We start from the raw sequence: 22,254 nt of genomic DNA, 5'->3' as shown, positions 1-22,254 counted from the left end.
GGGCAAATGGTGGGGTTGAAGCCCCCTGTTCCACTAATCTATTAAGACAAAGAGTGGCTCCAATGTCTCTGGAGTGTGATTAGCTCCCTGGGGTTAAAGGAAGGGGGAGGCTTCTCAAGAATGTGTATGTGGAACTTCCTGCTAGTGAATGATAAGACAACATCTCTTGGGAACATCAAGCTCACCGGGACAACTGGCAGGCTGTAAACCAAGGGAAGGTTATTTATTTTTGAGGGCTTCCTATGTAGCCAGGCTTTCTGGAATTCAACATTCTTTTGCCTCAGAGTCCTCCCTGCTATGGTTTTCAGTGTGTAACACCACTCCTGGTTTTCATTCCTGGCATCTCAAATATGATAGACACTAGAAGGAGAAAAATTAACCTCTTCAGACATTATCAGAAAGTACTTGAGGGTAAAAAGGACTAAGTGAGGTCAGGGGAAGAGATTGAGTAAAGGAAAGGTGGAGGGAGGGCTAATTAAAGGATGTAAATAACTCACATGGAAGCCTACTTTTCTGGGCAATGGGAACATCCAGAAGCCATAGATTTATACTAGAAAATTTTCAGTAGCAGAAATGGGATACCTTCTGGTAAGTTGTGGCCAGGGAGGGCCATGGTGCCCCCAAAATATTACAGCCATTGCCAAGGCCCTTGGCTTGCCACCAGGAATAGATGGTAAGACTCTATTGCTGAAGACTTCACACACTTGGGCTGCAAGGTCACTGAGAAGTCCTTCTGGAGCTGAGCTGAAAACCTCCTCCATGTAGACCAGCTGACAGAAAGCTGAAAAAAAGCCATTCTGCATGCAGTTCAATGGAAGAGAGAGAAATCGCCACTGGAGATACTCAACAGTGGACCTGCAATCCTTAAATTTGGCCAGCCAGGCCAAATGAGCCAATGGGTACAATAGCAACATTTCTTTTATGGGGGAAACCAACCACTCTCTAATTGGACTGGAGACCTGCTCCATGGGAAGGAATATATCCCTGATACTGGAAACCTAGAATAGGGGTAGTAATGAGCCCTAGAGTGTACCATCTTCTGGTGTCTGGCTAAATGTATATACTGTGTTCACCAAATGTCCCAGTAAGCACTTGTCTTAATGTTCATACCCATGTATTAATGCTACTCTCACTTTTGGTCAGAGAACCTTCTTTCAGATGGCAGTGACCTTGGGATGACTCAGAAGGCACCATGGTGCTGAGAAAATGTGTCAGAGGAGTGCTGAGCACTGAAATGTGTCTGCCACACCTTCCAAGGCTCAGGGTCCACTACTGAAGAGGTGGCTGAAAGATTGTAAGAGCTAAAGTAAGGGTAGGACTCCTTACAACCTGTTCCTTCAGATACAAAATGGCCTGGACATCCATGACCTTGCATTGCCTGACACTACCTACATAAGGCCATCATAATAGGAGGAAAAGATGGATGACATCAAAATAAAATAGAGACTGATTGAAAGTGGGAAGGGGTATAACAGAGAGTGGAGTTTCAAAAGGGAAAGTGGTGGGGGAAGGAAATTACCACAGGTTATTTTCTACAATTGTGGAAGTTGTCAATAAAAAAATTAAAATTAAAAAATAAAGTAAAATTGACCTGACTTCTTACAAAAATGAAAATTAGTTATACAAGGAAGAAAGAAGAATATATGTGCCAAGATTTTGAGCCGGAAATATAGTCTTTTGGAAGAACATTTAAAAACAGGACATAAGATACATAATTTTTTTATATCTATGTATCTTATAACAAATATATGAAATGTAGTTAACATAAATTTGTTTCTTATTTTCCAGAACCTAGGAAATCCAAGATCAAGCTTCAAGTATGTTTGAGATCTACTAAGGAGGAGCCAGTCTCTTCTTTTGAATTAAATTCTTATCGTTGAATTTTGCAAAAGGGATCAATGACTTGCTCTCATGTGATAAAAGAAAGAAAAGAGGAGTGACGGCTACCTAATGTTTCCTTTATAGGAATGTTAATTCCATTCCCTATCACCCCATTCAGTGCTAGTCTCAGTATTTTTACCATAGGGATTAAGTTCCAAAATATGAATTTAAGGAATACATATTTGAAACCATAACTTGAGATATAGTAAGAGAAGTATTAGATATATAAGCTGTATTAAAAATTTTAGAACTTTAAGATAATATGAAGCAGAGAAGGAATATGACTACATCATCAGTATTATTAAAAGTTTACTATGTGGCAAATACACTGAAAGAGCATAATAAAGCAAGCATTGATTTCATAACAGATAATTTTATTAAGTTTATAAAATAAACCACATTGTTAAAATCTGTGTCTAAGATGGAAAAAGAGTACAAATGTTGAAAGATCCTTCATGAAGTGTAAATGATAAATGATGGAAACAAGACTATCTAGAGAGCATTTCTATGGACCACTGGGAAGGAAAGTATCGATAGATGAAAATTTGAATTTATAGTATCCAAAAATATGAAAAAAATACAGAAAAATGCATCTATTTTAATCAGGATACACTTAACACTATAACTCTGACCTTCTTCAATCTCTGAAATAGGACTTTTCCTCTAACTCTTACCATATGTAAACCTCTTCTACTCTAAATGCTCTTTTTCAGTTTCAAGAATATCATCAGCAAAGTCTATATAAAATTCCTCTTTACTTACATCTGCCAAGGAACAATCTAAAAGGAAAAGGAGAAGATCAGGAAGAAGCTTAGTGACAAAGAAGTGTGATGTGTGTTAGTGTCTTAACACTCTTCCCTCATTGCTGAACTTGGAGGAGAGTCACACCAGGTCTCATATTTATAGTGAATTTATTACTTTTTTCTGTCATATGTTCATCATAAAATCTCATAACTTCATAAAAGGCATAGTCAAATGGTAGCAAAGGATATTTCTGTGTGTTTAGCAAAGACAATATTGCCTCACCTTTAATGTTGCATAGAATGTTTTGCTCTTTAAATTACATAGCTATTTGAATAACTTACATATAATTATAATTTTATTCTTGAAACTCTCACTTCTGATTTTAGAGTAAACTATCTTTAAACATATAGATGTGTCTGCCTCAGATTGTCAGTCTTTTTAAACTCTCTGATTTTGCTCATCAGTATACTCTGATAAAATCTTTACTACTCTCCAAATAATTTCTGTATATGGTAGAAAGTATGTTAGTTCATATCAGTGAGAATTGCAGCATTGTCTATTCTTATCCATTCTTTTTTACAGTTTTAGTTGTCCTAAGTAGTTTGGCTACTGAAATATAGTGGAGTTTGAACACTGAGGCCCGTCCACTGTTCAACGATGCACCTTCACATACTATAGGATGACGCTGAAACCTGCAACCTGAGTGCTGGGATTACACTTGTACGCCACCACACCCGGCTTGTATACATTTTATATAGAGAGACGGGGAAAGAAAGTGGCAAGGAGAAATGGAGAAAGGGATAATGAAAGAGAGAGAGAGAGAATGAGTGCACCAGGCCCTCTTGCATCTGCAAACTCAGATATATGATCCACTTTGTGTATATGGCTTTACATGGGTACTGGAGAATCAAACATTGGCCAACCCAGTCTGGAAGACAATGCAACCAATTACCTTTAAGAGCTCATCCATCTTCCCAGCACTATATTTGTGAACTAGATGAGAATATGATCTCACCATCATAGATTCACATCTAAAAATATCAGATTATATTCCTGAAGTATGTAAAATTTTCATTTTCCAGTTTTATCATAATAAACCTGAAAAATAAAATCTTAAAAGGTTGTATAGCAAGTTAATCTTAAAATTATTTGGACAGGAGCCGAGCATGGCAGCACATGCTTTTAAACCCAGCACTCAGGAGGCAGCAGCAGGAGGATCTCCATGAGTTCAAGGCCACCTGAGAATTTAGAGTGAATTCCAGACCAGCTTAGACTAGAATGAAACCATACCTAGCAAAATCAATATGTTTGTGTATGTGTGTATGTATGTATGTATGTATGCATATATATATGTATACATACATACATATGTATATATATACACATACATACATATATATGTATGTGTACATATATATCTATATCTATATCTATCTACATATATATATATATATTTATAGTACTACTTCAATTTGATTGGCAATGTCTACTTTTTGTTTTTCTCTAACTGCAACACTGTAATTGGTTTCTACTATTTTTTTTTTTTTTGCATCAATGACTTATTTCACCTGTTGAGTTGCTTAAGCATAGCTTATTGAGGAGTTTGTTTTGTTTTGTTTTGTTTTTTGAGATTTTCTTTAGAGAGATTCTGGCTGTTTCAAACTGAATAGTGCCATATAGTTACATTTCTTTGTGGTTTAGATTTTTTAATATTTCTTTCTTATTCCCTATGCATCTATGTCTCTTCCTTTTCTATATCTGATTGTAGCTTATATACATATTCCTTTTAGGTTTGTATTTATAAGTAAATGGTACAATGTGCCATTGAAAGAAAGTGTGAGGGGTAAGGAGTATGATACGAAGCCTTCTTGGTTGGTTTTTGCTTGTTCTGTCACAGACCTTCACCCCATACTCCGCTTCCTCATGCCTCCAGTTCAAACTTGTTGAAGGTAACACTCAAGCGGCACAGAAGACCCATATCCACACATCAGACCATCTCTTTTACCATTCTGTGACATGCAGAGCTCCTTTCTGCCCACAATTTTTGTTCTATCCTGAATAAAAATAAAGTTGTGTTCTTTTAACATTGACATTTCTAGATCTTTCCTTGTTGTATACTGTTATGCTTTACAGCAGTTTATATTGTGGGATTTTTTTAAAAATTTTTTATTTATTCATTTGAGAGCGACAGACACAGAGAGAAAGACAGATAGAGGGCGAGAGAGAGAATGGGTGCGCCAGGGCTTCCAGCCTCTGCAAACGAACTCCAGATGCATGCACCCCCTTATGCATCTGGCTAACGTGGGACCTGGGGAACCAAGCCTCGAACCGGGGTCCTTAGGCTTCACAGGCAAGCGCTTAACCGCTAAGCCATCTCTCAAGCCCGATTGTGGGATTTTTGATTACTGTCCGGCCTTGAAACAGCCATGTGAACTTGCCTTTGCAGCATACCCTTTTGGAAACTCCAATTTGCATAATCTTGCCTTCTCTGTTATTAAGAACTCTGGGTTTTATCATTATATTAAAGTTGCATGTAGGAAAATCAAACATTATTTTCATTTTAATTTTACTCCTTATTGGTTTCCTTGTTTGAGAGGAAATAGCATTGTAGTGTTATGAAAGTAATATTGTGTTCTTTATTAAAATAGAAAGGTAGAACTACTCAGGCTTGACTATGATAGATATGTGGAATATTGTACTAAGCATTACAGTAAGGAAAAAGACTATGGTCAGGTCAGCACAGCAAATATGGCATGGAATAGTCAAGGTTCATGGTGATTGTTGGACCTGGACTGGAACCAGGACCAACTGGGGAGACATGAAAATGAAAGAAAGAGAAACCAACCACAACACCATTAGCTTGTCCTTTATTCAGAGCAAAGAACAATGAGGCATGGACAGTATAGATTAGCAACTGCAATCTCAGACACCTGAGCTGGGTTTTTGTGGGGTGAGAGATGGGGAAAAGTGAGGAAGAGAACAAACAAAAAAGGGGTAGAGGAAAAGAAGGGGGACCAGGTTGTTCTACCCATTGAGTCTGTCTGTCTTCTCATGGTCTTGGGGCAAGGGCACATGAAACATTCTTTTTAGAGGAAACGTTTGAGGTATTTTGTAGCCATAGACTTTATAGGAGATTTATTGTTCTGAACCTCTACTAAGGCCAGCTTGCTTGGTCACTCTGTGACTTATTAACCCTTAATTCCAGACCCTGAGGACAAGTAAAAGGATGAAGGTCATAGATTAAAATCTCCAGCCACAGGCTGGAGGGATGGTTTAGTGGTTAAGGAGCTTGCCTGCAAAGCCAAAGGGCCCAGGTTTGATTCTCCAGGACCCAGGTAAGCCAGATGCAAAGGGGGCATATGTGTCTGAAGTCTTTTTGCAGTGGCTGGAGTTCTTGGCAGTCCCATTGTCTCTCTTTCTCTCTCTCTCTCTCCCTCTTTCTTTGTCAAATAAATAAATAAATATTTTAAAAATCTCCAGCTACATCCTGCTGTCATGTGGGGCAACAGTGAGAGCTTAATGTGGTGTTCTGTCTCCAGTCTGTGGTATGGGTACCAGGTTGTCAATATTAGTGGCATCGGCTGTTTCTTTGTATTCCTGGAGTGCTTTTCACTCTGTTTAAAAGGTGGGAGACACTGAAGACAGATAGTTCTTTAGCATCTGATTATTAAGTATACATGTTATGGAATATTGTGGTGTGTATTCGATGTTGAGATACATTATTTTTTTTCCAGAATTAATTTATTGTCTGATAAACTTAATAGCCAGTTGATCAGACAGAGAGCACCACTTATAAGGAGAAGATTGCAGATTAAAGGTCCCAACAAGGAGCTTATTTACAGTAACCACTGCTCCAGGCTCAACCACAATTCATTTTCAGGGATTTTGTTAACTTCTTGCTTTATCTGATCTAGTTGTGGTTGGATAATATTGGAATTGTCTGTAATATTGAAGAAACACATTCCTGGAAACTGTTTACAACCAATATGATTTTTTTAGTAATAGATGGTCAAGAGTGGCTTAGTTTTACAATATTGAGCTTGAAGTTCCTTCATCGCTTGATTAATTTTGGGCAGTGCTTATACAGTAAGATTGTCTGTTTTGCTAAAGATAGGCCAACTGTGAAATTTCCTTCCGTAACCTCACTATCAGGCCTAGAATCTGCTCCTGAAGGACAAGGCTGCTGTGGCTGCAACCTGGCTGATACTCCTGAGGGACAATTGGTTACCACAATCAGGTAGTTTAGTAAGTGGGAGTTATGGATGGTAGTAAAGGGAGGATATGTCTTATGGAACATTTCCTAGAGAAATTGGCAAGCAATGCTTGGAAAGCAGTGTTGTGGCAGAGAAAAACTCATCCTATAGGAAGTCTTCTGCCAGTGGATAGGGAGATATGACATTTTATAGAACAATTAAAGTGTGGTATAGAGATGATACAATTGATACACACACAATGTTGTTAGAGAACAATGGAAAATGATAATGCCTGTTCTTCATGGAGCATTTGTTCATTGTATCTACTGCCAGTTGAACCCAGAGATTTTGAATATTCAAGCACCCTAACAAACCCTTAGAGACACTTATATTTAAGGTAGTACTTGAGTAGATACTATCCTTGGAGACTCCTTTATTAAGTATGGTGCATGTATATTGTCCTGAGTCTTGAATGTGGGCTGAATTTTTTTTTTTTAATTCTGAAGTTTAAATTATCTTTTTAAACTAATCAGTGAGTTTTCTATGGCCCTTTATATTAACCTGACTAAATATTTCTCAGTGTTCCTAATACAGTCTGAGGTAATGAAAAGGTAAAATTTAGTATTAAGGGAGATCTTAAATAGCAGGTCTTGTTTTGCCCACAGAGGGAATATGTATACTCTGTGTGTGTAGACATGATGAATAATAAGCATTAATAAAGATATAATTATTATAGGTTGGCTCTCAGTTAGGGGGATGATAGGGTAGAGGGATAAAATGGTCTGGGTGGGTTTGCCATAGGTCATTGTGCTTGAGAGGGGCTGATGCATGGGTGGTACCATAGGGATATTATTGTGAGAAAATATAGCCAGAGTAGAAGAGTTAAACACATGCTGTTAGTCCCAAGAGTCAAGAGGAAGAGGTAGGAGGATTGTCATAAGTTCAAAGCCACTTTGAGACTAATTAGTGAATTCCAGGTCATCCTGAGCTAACATGAAACCTTAGTTTGAAAAAATAAAAAGAAAGAAAGAAAAAAGAAGAACAACCTTCTCTTTACATGTCAGTTAGAGTAGCACTGAAGATGATCACCATTGGTAAGAAGACATCGCAGGACAAGAACATTCCTTAGGAAGAGGAGAAGGAAGAAAAAAGACAATAATAAAGAACTATATCTTCTGTGGTATGAAGGAACTGGAGGTAATTATAGCCATTTCTTCTATGAGATCAAAGAGTTCATTAAATATGGATATCAGCCAGGGCATCAACTACAGAACCTCCTGTATGTGGATCAGGAACAGATGAAATTGTTGGAGAGTTAGTGGCATGTGACAGATCTTTATTATGGCGGTCCTGTTCAGATATGAAGGGAAGTGTGTTTATCCTTAAAGAAGTGGGGTCTGTGGGTATTACTTGGAAGGAAATGGAAGTGGTCCTTTTAGACAGGAGAGATAGACCCAAGACAGGAAGCCTCGAAGTTTGGCAGCAGTGGGAATTAACAAGATAATTTTGTGGGGTCCCTGCCATTTCAGGGACAGAGATTGGTGGACAAGATCAGAGATATAGATACCTCCCATTTCTAAGTTAGGAAGAGGAGCATCTAAATGGAGGGTGGAGAGGGTGGTGGTAGAGTGTTTCCAAAGTTTTGTCCTGAAAATGGAAAGGCACTAGTAGATAAGGAAGGTGGGAGGAAAGGTGACTTAGGGGAGAGTTTGGGGGAACCATGGTCTCCTTTACGTGGGTTCAAAGTGACTGATCATAGAGGGTTTCCTTGGAAGAGCTCTGAGTTTAAGTAATGCTAGGAGTAAAAGTCTGATCCAGTCTTATTTCAATTTTAGGATTCGTTTTGTGATGGCTTCTTTGATGGTATGATTAGTTCTTTCAACTTTGCCAGAGTATTGGGGATGATAGGGAAAAATGAAACTCCCAGGCAATCTGTAGGTTCTTGGAAATATTTGGGGAGAGAAAGGATAGAAATTCTGGGCCCTTATCTGATTGTATTGAGGATGGCAGGCCACATCAGAATGACCACTGTGGTTTGTATCTGAGTAACTATATTAGCTCATTTGTTTGTGGTGGGAAATACCTCCACCCATCCTGAAAAGGTGTCAATGATAACTAAAAGATACTTGTATCTTTTCCAGGAGGTGTATGGTTGAAGCCTATTTTCTAATCCATGGTATGTAAGAGGCCCTGCATCTGGTGGATGGGGAATTGGGGGATCAGAAGTTGGAGTTAAAGTATGTTCTTTGACAGATGTTGCACTCCTCTATGAGGGTTTTGAGGAATTGTTTGTCTGGGGGCTAAAAAGGGTTGTGGGTTTGCAAAAGGTAAAACAGAGTTTAATTAGAGGAATGGAATAGAGAATGCAGGTGTGAAAGAATCTCTTGAATAAGGGGGCAGGAGTAGAGGGGGCATGGCATGCTAAGAAAGAAGGGGAAAGTGGAGGTCAGAGTATGTTAGAACTATCTCACAGACCAATTTATTAGCATTGCTGTTTGAGAGGATGATATACTATTTGTCTTTTGATGGCCATAGCAGTGGATGATTGCTGTTTTAGAAGGGAGAAGGGCAGAGTTGGGGTTCCCTTTCTCTCCAGATTAAAATATTTGAATGGATGACATTATAGGCATTCTTTGAATCTATATAAATGTTGACAGAAGGGTTTCTAGCCAGGGTTAATACTTGTTAGTTTACCCTGTTAAAAGATGGTACCTGGAGGTAATTTGACCTGGAGTCAAAGGTTTAGTTTCAGTCAGGGTATACGTTGTAGGAAAATCATCTCATTTAGTCTTTGAGAACCCAAATCCCCAGCCTGGTAGGTCCAGAGTTATTCGGTGGAAAGCACAACCCCTGGATTTTGATCCTGCAGAGAATCTGCATTGGCTCAAGCCAAATGTAAAATGTGTTCCTTTCCATCTACTGTTAAGGTGGAGGTGAGGACATAATATACATCTCCCTATGCTGGATGATAGGCCTGAGTGAGGTGAAGAAATTCTTTCTGATACTGAATGGATTTTTAGAAAAGGAGCCTTATTTTTATTCAATTTGGCTCATATTGCAAACTGTAAAAGGGACATGAACCTGGGTACTGCCCTCCAGTCTCTTCACCTCTTGTAGGATAAACACTGGTGAGGATGTTATCATTGGATTTGGGAACAAGTATGGTGGGTGAAGAAAGAACATTGATGGGTGATGAGGCTTTTGGTGTTGGTGAGGAAGAGTCAAAGGACATTGGGAGAGGAAGATAGAGAATTGGTTTTGAGGATGGCAGGGTCAGAAGGCATTGGGAGAGGAAGGTAAGGAGTGATAGGTGGCAGTGTGTCCCAGGAGGAGGCCTATGGTGAAGATGATATGGGTTCAGAGGAGGCTGGGTTCAAGGAGGAGGGCAGGAGGGGACCTACCTACAGAATCAAAATCATAGGAGCCAGGCACGGAAAAGAGCACTGGGAGTAATGGCCATCCCAGAGGAAGGAGTGGGGCCATAGTAGGAAGATTAGGTTAGTAGAATAATCTGGGCAGAGAGAAAGGAATTTGCATAAATGCAAGAAAGCTTGAATATATGGAACTTCAGAACCCTTGCTATTTCATCAGATAAAATTGTCCAAGTCAGTGAGGACTCATAAATTAAAAGTTCCAAATGGAGGTCCAATGTAATTACTGTCTAATCTGTATTGTATTGTGGCCAGACCTGAGTAGAAAGCCAAAATAAGAACTTGGCTTTGAGGTCTGTCAAACCTAATGGATTTAGGTTTGATTTTCGACATCTTAAAGAAGCATCCTTGGGAATAGAGCTTGGAAACCATTTTGTTTTTTTGTTAAGTCACAGGGCTAGATTTTGGTAGCTAGACATCCCTCAATCCAAAAATGGAGCCAGAAAGGGAAGGCTTGATTCTAGTAGTGGGTTGCCACCCAGTACCAAAATGGAGCCAGAATGAAGATCCCAGGAGTGGGGAAAAGGCATTCCCAATCCCTTCCCTCAGAGAACTGCTGGGGTCTGGGGAAACAACAGTCTAAGGCACCTCTGGACTGCTCCTCAGTGGTGAAGTGTTGGATAGACAGGATGCTCAAATGGGGAGGGACCTCTATGCTGGAGGTCACAGAGGGTAGGGAAGTAAGAAGAAAAAACATAAAACTAAGAACTGAGTTTATTCATCATCCATTAATTCCCAGCGTGGAGTTGAACTGCTTACAAAGTCAAAGGTTGCAAAAACTGGAGGCTTTAGGTCTTGACTGACAGCTGTTCAGTCTGTTAGTAAGCATGGAGGATACTTGAGCTCTTCATGGGACCCAATGTGAAAAGGAAAAGTGTTAGAGGGAGGGAGTTAGAAGGAAGTCTGTCACTGTGGACTACCATGAAAGGGGATGTTGGAGATCTGATTGAACTGAGGAGGGGATTTCAGATAATCATCAGAGAATTGCTCTGGCCAGAACTCTTCAGTCTCCGTAAGAGAGCAGTCAGTCTCACACAATCCAGTGGGCTTAGAGGCAGAGGAAAGGTCACCCAGAAGAGAGGGCTCTGGCTCGAGAATTCCAAAACCCTTCCCCGTTTTGGCCCCACTTTGTTGGACCTGCACCAGGGACCATGACTAACTGGGATGACATGAAAACGAAATCAAGAGAAACCAAATTCAAGAGTAATAGATTGTCCATTATTAAGAGCAAAGAACAATGGAACATAGACAGTCTTGCCTTGGGATTAGAGACCGAGTGTTCAGACATAGCTGAGCTGGAATTTTATGGAGTCAGAGGTGGGAAAAAAAGGGAGAAAAAAGAACAAATGGAAAAAAAGGTAGCGAAAAAGAAAGGGAGATGAAGGTATTCTACCTGCTGATTCTGTCTGTCATCTTTAGGTTCTTGGGGCAAGAGTCTCTGCACAACAGATATTCTTACCATAGAAAATATTTTAGGTATACTGTAGCCCATAGACTTACCTGGAGATTTATTACTTTGAAGCTCCACTGAGGTCAGCATTCCTGGTCACTCTGTGACTTATTAAGCCTTCTGTAGTATTAAGTAGCTACATAGGTATTATGAGGTTTGGAACCCTTCCCTCATAGTTGGCATCCTGGACTAGGAAGGTTTTAGGTACTGGTCAGAAGAATGTGGCCTGAGTCTATCTCTAGCTCTATACTGTGTGAAAGCCAGTTAATGGATAACTATACCTGGATGAGATTATTATATAGTGGAAGGCTTTGTGATGAAAAGCAAGCTATGCTATGGATACCAGAGTTCCTTTCTAGAAAAGTCTGTCCAAATAGGCCTGCCAATCACCTCACAGACCCTCTTGGAATATTTTATCCTCTGAGATCATGACCTACTTTTTCTGCTACACTTCTATACCATACTGTGTGGTCTTATCCAAATTCTTTCAGTGAAGACAGGGGTTCTGGGCCAATAGCCTGGTGACAGTGGGTTCAATAAATGCAAATTTACTAGGAGATATATGGGGAATAAAAGAAAGTCACATGGATAACTTGACTTAACAACATATTGCAGTGTGGTAAGATGTAGCTTAGGGGAGGATAGAGGCTGGTAAAATTCAACCAGTGGGGAATATAGTTAAATACCAATGTGGGATTCTAGCCTATCCAGGTCAACAGGATTTTTGTTAAAATTTGGTGATGTACAAATAATCTAGCTTTATCTGGAAAAATAACTCAAAAGAGTATGACCAAAAAATATCTAAGGAAAAGTTCTTCCCACACACAAAGAAAAGTGTAATTTTCAGCTCTAAAGTAAATGTGTCTGTAGTGGTTTGATTCAGGTGTCCCCCATAAACTTAGGTGTTCTGAATGCTAGGTTCCCAGCTGATGCATATTTGGGAATTAATGCCTCCTGGAGGGAGTGTATTTTTGGGGCGGGCTTATGGGTATTAAAGCCAGTTTCCCCTTGCCACTGTTTGGCACACCCTTCTATTGCTGTAGTCCACCTTATGTTGGCCAGGCGGTGATGTCCACCCTCTGCTCATGCCATCATTTTCTTTTGCCATCGTGGAGCTTCCCCTCGAGCCTGTAAGTCAAAATAAATCTCTTTTTCCCAGAAGCTGCTCTTTATTGGGTGATTTCTACCAGCAATGCGAACCGGACTGCAACAGTAAAGTGGTACCGAGGAGTGGGATTGCTGCTAGACACCTGACTGTGTGGCTCTGACCTTTTGGAGCTGATTTTCAAGAGGAATGTGGAAGGATTTGAAACCTTGGCCTAAGACATACCTTGCAGTGCAGTAAGTACAGCTTGATGGTCTGAGCTGAAAGACCTGAAGGCAGTAAGAACTATGGACTGTGAGGTTTGGCTTATGAGGGTGAGAAAGAGCTTTGCTTGGACTGGGCTAGCAGTTTGTGTGAGAAGCTTGCTCTTATGCCCATATCCTGAGAAGTTGTGCAGGGTTGCTTTGCGTAGAAATGAACTGGTGTGTGCAGAGGGATATGGCACAGAAAGAAAAATCTTTGGATGAACTGTTGCCTGTTCAGCTGCAACTGAAAGATTACAACCTTTGAAACTGGGCTAGCTGACCTGCGCTGGGGCAACAAGAAGAATGTAGACTCTTTTGAAGGGGCCTGAGTGCTCAAGGAGTCCTGTTCTTCAAAGTCTCCTTTATTCCCCCCTGGATTAACAAATTGGCACCCTACCTGGTATCGTGGAGTATAAGAAATGCTGGAAAGAAGGTCCTTGAGTTTGCAACATGGTCTTGTGTTTTGGAAATGGCCATGGACAGTGTGAAGTGGGTTTGCTGGTTGCCTGCATAGAGACCCCATGGGGCCATGAGGAAGAACCGTGGCTTGCAGTGGAGACCCAGTGGAGATGCCGGGACCATGAGATAGCTGCTGAGGAGCTGCCGGCCCCGATGAAGTTTCCCAGGACTTTGAGTAGCCTAGCTGGAGGGACGGAATTGGAATGCCAGAGACTTGTTGCTGGTTAGAATTATCGGACTTGAAGATTTGTCACTGGCTAGAGTTGCTGGACTTGAAGCTACAGAGTTTGAAATTTGCCCTGGGTATTTTAAATCTTGTATTGGTTGAATGTTTCTTTGCTATGCCCAATGCCATCTATTGCAGTGTGAATATTTATTCTGTGTCATTATGGGTTTTTTTGAGGTTATTTTTTGGTATTATGGCTCAGTTAAAAGATCTTGGACTATGGGGATGTATGAACATCATTGGGATTGATAAAAACTATGGGGACTTTTAAAGTCAGACTGAATGCATTGTATTTTACATCATGTATGGATATCAGTTTATGGGGGCCAAGGGCGGAATGTGGTGGTTTGATTCAGGTGTCCCCCATAAACTTAGGTGTTCTGAATGCTAGGTTCCCAGCTGATGCATATTTGGGAATTAATGCCTCCTGGAGGGAGTGTATTGGTGGGGGCAGGCTTATGGATATTAAAGCCAGTTTCCCCTTGCCACTGTTTGGCACACCCTCCTGTTGCTGTAGTCCACCTTATGTTGGCCAGGCAGTGATGTCCACCCTCTGCTCATGCCATCGTTTTCCTCTGCCATCGTGGAGCTTCCCCTCGAGCCTGTAAGTCAAAATAAATCTCTTTTTCCCAGAAGCTGCTCTTTGTTGGGTGATTTCTACCAGCAATGTGAACTGGACTGCAACAGTGTTCATAAGCAAACTCAAGCCATCTCCCACTAGCCCCTCCTTCTCTCTCCTTAATTTACTAATTCTGTGCTTGTATGGAACTTTAAACTCCTTAAATATCCTTTATTGAATAAATACAAACAGGACAAAGAAAAGAAGGTAACACTGTATTTTGTAACCAGTAAAGACACAGAATGGCTTTTCCTTCCCCACTTAACCTTATTATAATGAATTTGCCTTCTGATGATAATTATTACATAATAATATATTTCCAAGTGAGGTATATGAGGTGGAATTATGTTCCTTTTAAGACAGCTTTGTTTCTCTTGCCATTCCGGTTTCAGTCATGGGGCTTTTTTCTTTGCTTTGCTTCCTTTGTTCTGCCTTGAAAGGCTGGGAAATGACCACAAAGGCTATTTTCCATGGGCAGTGAGCAGAGAGGCTCCCTGTGGATTATGTATTTTGATGCAAATTTCCTCAGAGGTTGATGCAGTGCTGCTGATTGCTGTGCAGCTAGAGAACTTCAGAGCAAGGAATGTTTCACTGCCCCACATCCTAAGGCTGAACAGGAATTACACTGTTGAGCAGCAACTGCCCATCATCCTCCCACATGGACCACATGACTCTAGGAAGAGAGAGCTGAGCTATCCCACAAGATGCCAACAGCAACAATAAAAAATACAAAAAAACCCTGTGTTTAGATCATGGGGCTACAAAAATCAAAGTCCTTGGTCCTGTTAGGAAAAAGTTATATTACTGTCGCATGTCTAAAGCAAAAAATTTTTCAGAAAACTTCAGTTTTCAATCGAAAAAGTAACAATTTGTTTAAAATTCTTCAACCATACAACTAGGAAGTTTCTACAATTCTGTATTTATATCTGCTATATTTATTGCACTATCAAATAGGATTTGGAGATACAGAAAACTGATATAGACATTGAAATGAGACTGATATTGTATGTACTCTAGGTTTACAGTCTTCTCCCAACTCTACACTATTTTCTAATGCTGGGAGGTTCAGAGGGATCCAGAAGAAATAATAACTTTACAATCTCAGGTTCATATAGAGGAAATAATGAATGGCTTGGAGCCAGAATGAATTATTTTGTTCTATCATTAGGCATTCATGTTAAAAATAGAATAATATATACGTGCAATAAAACAGTTGAACAATATAAAATTCATAGAATTAAAAATAAAATGTTCTTGGGTCATGATGGCATCTGCCTAACTGCAATACACCTCCCGGGGAAGGAAAGGCAAAACATTAAGGGTTCATTGGGTCTTCTAGGCAGAGTCGTCTCTAATAGAGCTCCAGTGCAAGGGCATGGAGGGGCAAAAGGGGAAATCAGACTATTCCCACACTCTCAGGTAACCCGCCAGTCTTTACACCCCAAACAGTCATCCTACCACAGTCCTAGCTGCAGGCTCCTCCTGCACTAACTACTGGTCAGAGAACCCAGGGCAGCATAGCTTTCAGTGAGCGGGCGAGCTGGAGCTTGAAAATTGAGCCACACATCTCTCCATGCACAACAATCAAGTCCAGATGGATCAAAGATATTAATAAAAGACTGGAAACTCAGTCAATACTGGAAGAAAAAATAGGAGGAACTTTCCAGGATATAGGAATTGGAAAAGACTTCCTGAACAAAACCCCAGTAGCATAGGATCCTAAAAAAATCACTCAGCCATTGGGATCTCATGAGGCTGAAAAATTTCTTCACAAACAAACATGCAATAAACAGAACCCATAGATTACCCACAGAATGGGAGAAAATATTTGCTGGCTATCTAACTGACAAAGGCCTAATTTATAGAATCTACAGCAAACTGAAAAACCTAAACAATAAAAAAGTCAAATAACCCATTCATAAAATGGAGCAAAGAAATGGACAGGCAGTTCTCAGAAGAAGAATTACAAATGGCAAACACACATTTAAGAAAATGTTCATCATCAGGTAAATGCAAATTAAAACAACTATGAGATTCTAACTTACCCTAGTAAGGATAGCAAACATTAAAAAATCAAATGAAAATAAATGCTGGTGAAGATGAAGAGAAATGGGAACTCTCATCCACTGTTGGTGGGAATGTAAGATGGTACAACTGCTTTGGAAAGAAATATGGACACTCTTAAATAGGTTGAATATAGAGTTACCAATAGACCCATTTATTCCCTTACTGGACATTTATCCTAAAAGGTCTATGCCTCAGTTCAGAGAGATTTGCTCAGCCATGTTTATACTTGCTCAATTCATAATAGCTAAGAGCTGGAATCAACCCAGATTTCCATCATTAGACAAATAGATAACCAACATGTGGTAAATCTACACGGTGGAATTCTAGACAGCAGTAAGGAAAAATTTTACAATGGAATTTGAAGAAAAATGGTCAAACCTGGGGCAGATCATTCTCAGTGAACTCACTCAAATCACAGATAGATAATAAAGAGGGCCTACACCTATTAAATCCTTTCTAAATAAACAAAGGTTATCCCATTTATCTGGTTCTAACTTCAGTCTCCATTGGAGAATTTGCCTCTCTTTTTCAGATGGACACAGATTTTAAGAAAAGAACCAGCCCATCACATCTCAAAAGGGCTCCTGCTAAAACTAAGGGTAATTGGGGGAATGAGCAAGAATGCTACTTCCTTGGTGAACCTGGTCCCAGTACAAGGGTGAAGAAGATAGACACAGAGTATACTTAACTTCTACCAAACCAAATATCCAGAGACACAGAGGTTCCCCAGACCTCATCCCTGAGACAGACCTAAAATTAACCCAACATGGCTCAGGGAAATTTGTGAAAGAGAGGGTGGAAAGAATGTTTGAGCCACACTGGATCATTATGCACAGAGACATTGCCTCTTATCTATAACTAATGGCTAACCTCACAATGCACAACCTATATTCTCCAACAAGGAGGGTCTCTTCAGAGAAGGGAGGAGGCTAATAATGGTAGCAACATGACTATATACACTGTGTACATAACTAATAAAATAAATGTAAGAAAATGAAAGAAAATGTCCTTGTAGTTAGTTACTGGAGTCAAAGATTATTAGAATATCATATGGGCTATTGTTTTAGCAGTCACATGTCAACATGTGCACATATGTTTACATTGTGGTTTGAATGTAAAATGTCCCTTATGTCCTGAGATATTTGTGATTAAACCTTATACTCAATCCCCAGCTTTGGAAAGTAGCATCTTGCTAGAGAAGGTGTGTTACTGGGGTGGACCTTGAAGTGTAATAGCCCAGCTTGCCACAATCACCTTACTATTACTACTTCTTTCCTCATAAAAATTTGAATCCTGACTATATGCTTGGGCCTTGCTTTCTCCACCATTATAAACTTCCCCTCACAACTATAATGTAGACATAAACCATTTATTTCCATAAGCTGCTTCTCATCAGTAAGAAAGTGTCTGCTACAGGATGTTGGTACCAAAAGTGCAAGCACCGCTGTGATGAGCTCAACAGTGTGGCTTCCATCTTGTGAACGGATCTGCCACGTGCATACGGAAGGATCTGGAACTTTGGACTAGAGATTTACCATGATGTAAGCATAGATTAATGGGTTATTTTGTTTTGAAAAACCAAAATGCTGAGAGACTTAACTGTGGGGCTCAGGTTATTATGCTTTGGTGAGGAAGAGAACTTTGTTGAGAACAGGGCTAGAAGCAGTTCTGAGATGTTCTTTCTTGTGGTAGAAAAGAAGCTAAACATTTAACTGATCCTCTGAGTTACTGTAAGAGTTCATTGCTGAGGACCGAAACTTACCTTTTAAAGAAGATGGAAAAATCCCAAGGAGATACCTGTCCAGAAAGAACCCAGAGGGTTGGTAAGAAGGAAAGACAGTTTAGGCTAAAACAAAGTAAAATGGAGTTCATGGTTAGGGATGCTTGAGCACAGGAATGACTGATATGCAAATTTTCACATATTATTTATTCCCTTACCCTCCCCTTGGCTATGGAAACTATAAAATGGAAAGAAAATCTCAGCTCAGGGCAGAGTTTTCTTTCGAGAGCTGTCTCAAGTTCTTTGTCCCTGGGTAAACAAACTCCTCTACTTTCACTTGTACTGGTGTGGGAGTGATCTTCCAGAGAACTTCAATCTCTCCCTCTTTTCTTGCTTTCTCAAATAAATAAAAATAAAATATTTAAAGAAAGAATTGACGAAAATAATACTGAGGACTATTTTTCTGACTTATATGTATTTGGAAGTCAGGATTGGTGAGGGAGTGTCTGCAGACCAAAGAAGGAGAATGGCAGGGAGCTTACTCTGGAAACAGTAGTGAGGAGTGGATACTTCCACATGGTGTAAAGGCCCATGTGTATCTTCTCCCACCCTGCCAACTTAGCCAGGGTGGAAGGCCAAAGCCTTACTGGTGGTGCAAACCTCTGATGCTGAGACATGGACAGCCCAGGATTTAGAAGAGAGGAAAACCCTCTGAAAGCTTTGTGCGCAGCCAGGACTTTTATCCTGTGTCCTGGACTGAATCCAGAAGAGATCAGCACATACCTGGGTACAGCATCTGTAAGGCATGGGGCAGAACTCAGCACACATCTCAGTAATTCCAGATCTGCAGCAGCTACTGCAGACAGCAGGGTGAATGTGAAATGTTAAGCAGCGGTCATTTGTTTTATCTCTACATTGTGGACCTAAATAAAAATCCATATTTCTCCTATGGACCTTCCCTTCTAGCTGCCTCTCTCTAATGCTACCTACCTCTCTCTCTTTCCCTATTCTATTGTTTCAGTTTTTCACAATGCTCTTCCTCCCAAGATAGAGCATACGATTTCTTTCTGATAGGCTTTTCTCATTGCATTTAGTTATTTCATTTTTCAGAAAGTATCTAATTTTTTGTAATTAGAATTTTAATCTTTAAGAAGTAGAGACACTTGAGCTAAACTTCCGAGAGAAGGACACCCAGCGCTTTTTCTACTGCTATGGTAGCCTTCTCGAAGTGGACCTCAAAAATGGGTATGGCTTAGTGGTGTTCGAGGATTCCCCCAACGCCCATGACGCCCTTTAGGAGCTGAAAGGCAAGGAGCCCTGTGGCCAACGCATGATGGGAGCGCATGCCCGGGGGCAGGTCGCCATCGCCATGGTTGCAGCTACACAAGCCGCAGTGATGGAAGTGGGCACTCTGCCAGGGACAGAGACAAATATGGACCACCTGTTCGTACAGAGTACAGGCTTATTTTAGAAAATCTCTCTAGTTGCTGCAGTTGGAAAGACTTAAAGGATTTCATGTGGGAAGCAGGTGAAGTGACATATGCAGATGCTCTCAACGAACGCACTAATGAGGGTGTCACTGAATTTCTCTCCTACTGTGACATGAAGTGTGCTTTGGATAAACTGGATGGAACAGAAATAAATTACAGAAATTTTAAGCTTATTGAAGATACTCCACGAACAAGCCACAGGCACTCTTATTCTGGAAGCAGATCTAGGTCACACTCTAGAAGAAGGTTAAGAAATAGGAGTCGCAGAAGCAGCTGCAGCATGTCTGGAATTATCTAAAAATGTCCCTCCGATCCAGGTCATGGAGCAAAGGTCGAACATGGTCTAGATCAAAAAAATCAGGAAATCTTGAGCTGGAGAGATGGCCTAGTGGTTAAGCGCTTGCCTGTGAAGCCTGAAGACCCTGGTTCGAGGCTCGATTGCTGAAGACCCACATTAGCTAGATGCACAAAGGGACGCATGCGTCTGGAGTTCGTTTGCAGTGGCTGGAGGCCCTGGTGTGTCCATTCTCTCTCTATCTGCCTCTTTCTTTCTCGGTGTCACTTTCAAATAAACAAATAAAAATAAACACACACACACACATATATATAGAGAGAGAGAGATTGCAGGAAATCTAGGTCCCAAAGCAAATCTAAAACGAAGTCTGATTGGGATTCACACTCAGGAAGCAGGTCTAAGGATGAGAAATACAGAAGCATGTCTCTCTCTTGCTCCCCCAAAGAAAATGGAAAAGGGGGCTGGAGAGATGGCTAAGCGGTTAAGCGCTTGCCTGTGAAGCCTAAGGACCCCGGTTCAAGGCTCGGTTCCCCAGGTCCCAGGTTAGCCAGATGCACAAGGGGGTGGGTGCACACATCTGGAGTTCGTTTGCAGAAGCTGGAAGCCCTGGCACGCCCATTCTCTCTCTCTCCCTCTATCTGTCTTTCTCTCTGTGTCTGTCGCTCTCAAATAAATAAATAAAAATAAATAAATAAATAAATAAAATTTTAAAAAAAGAATTAGGGTTGCCTGTCTTAAAAAAAAAAAAGAAAATGGAAAAGGTAATATAAAGTCAAAGACCCCATGGAGAAGCCAGTCTCAGTACCATGCTTCTCTACCTGCACCACCCTAGAAGCCTTCTGTGTCCCCTCCATCAAAAAGCGCTGCTTCAAGGTCCGATCTAGATCTCCTTCAAGGTCCAGATCAAGTTCCAGATATTAATCCTGACCTCTCCATTCTTTGCAGACTATTATGGACCACTTTCCTACTTGCTTAGGAAGTTGCACCTCCATGTTTGTACTTGGCCTCTTCAAGAGGATTTCCTGAAAACGGGGTACCCAGAAGCCAATACTATTGAAAACCTTCTAGTACAAAAAAGAGAGCTCCTGAAACAAAGGTTTACAATGTGCAAATACACTGCACAGATAACATATGTACTTAATAAGCTGAAAATGTAAACTTACTGTTGTAATGAAAGAATGACCTTTATGTTCTAAAAGTACTCCTAATTGTTAATGAAAATGTATATCTTAAAGAAGGAGAAACACCTAAATTGTTTTCTAGATTTAAAAGGGCTGCATTCTGGTCATTAATAAGTATGTAGTTTCTTAAAATATGTGACACTTCATACACAAATGTAGATTATTTAAATCATATACATATTTGTTGCTTTTTCCTTTTTTCTTAAACTTCTTAGCCTTTCATAAACTTGTGAAAGAAAACTAAATTTGATTATGCTCAAGAATACTGACAGGGCTGGAGAGATGGCTTAGTGGTTAAGCGCTTTCCTATGAAGCCTAAGGATTCCAGTTCGAGGCTTGATTCCCCAGGACCCATGTAAGCCAGATGCACAAGGTGACGCGTAATTCTGGAGTTTGTTTGCAGTGGCTGGAGGCCCTAGTGTGCCCATTCTCTCTTTCTTTCTCTGCCTCTTTCTCTTTCTATCTATTGTTCTCAAATAAATAAATTTAAAAAAAAGAATACTTGCAATGATCTTCCTACCTTTGCCTTCTGAATGCATACAAAGTGCCTTTTGTTTAAATAGCAGAAAGTTTTTCAAATAGTTTAAGATTATTTTTATTTGTCAGTATTAGAACATTGAAACATTAAAGGTGATTTGTCCATGTTCTCAGTATGTATTAAAACATAAATATGTGCTATTGCTACTTAATAGTACCATTTGATTGTTTTCACTATTAGTTTTTTATATGTGATCAATAAAACCTGGTTTAAAATTATTTTCTTGTGATAAAAATAGTACAATAAAAATCAGAAATTACTTTACTAAAAGAAAGAAATAATAGCTTTTATATTTCTACTTATCATCAATTTAATTCCACTCAGAAATAATTACTGATCAAGAAAGTATTCATGTACATAGCTCTGGAAATGCACTGACATGTACAAACATGAGAATGATACCATATAAGACAGAACATATTTAAACATCTGTTCATGACAGGAATTCATATTGTTCCAAACCAAGTAGAAATTGCTCTCATTACTTAATTTCATCTAGGATTCTGTGGAACTCTTCAGCTCTATTGAGGCAGTTAGGATGACTAGGCCCCCAAAAGTAAAAACAGAAATATCCTTAAGTCTGCCCTTATAATCTCTAGTTTATTAGATA

At 40.0% G+C, this 22,254-nt stretch overlaps 1 pseudogene; it reads left to right on the top strand.

Annotated features, from left to right (window-relative positions):
• Nucleotides 1–18,815: 18,815 nt before the first annotated feature.
• On the top strand, nucleotides 18,816–20,846 carry LOC101601558 (annotated as a pseudogene).
• The last annotated feature ends 1,408 nt before the right edge of the window (nucleotides 20,847–22,254 follow it).

This window comes from Jaculus jaculus, chromosome 17 (genome assembly GCF_020740685.1).
Source record: "Jaculus jaculus isolate mJacJac1 chromosome 17, mJacJac1.mat.Y.cur, whole genome shotgun sequence".
In the NCBI taxonomy this organism is placed as follows: domain Eukaryota; kingdom Metazoa; phylum Chordata; class Mammalia; order Rodentia; family Dipodidae; genus Jaculus; species Jaculus jaculus.
The sequence above is the reverse complement of the archived record's forward strand: the minus strand, read 5'-3'. Positions and strand labels throughout refer to the sequence as shown.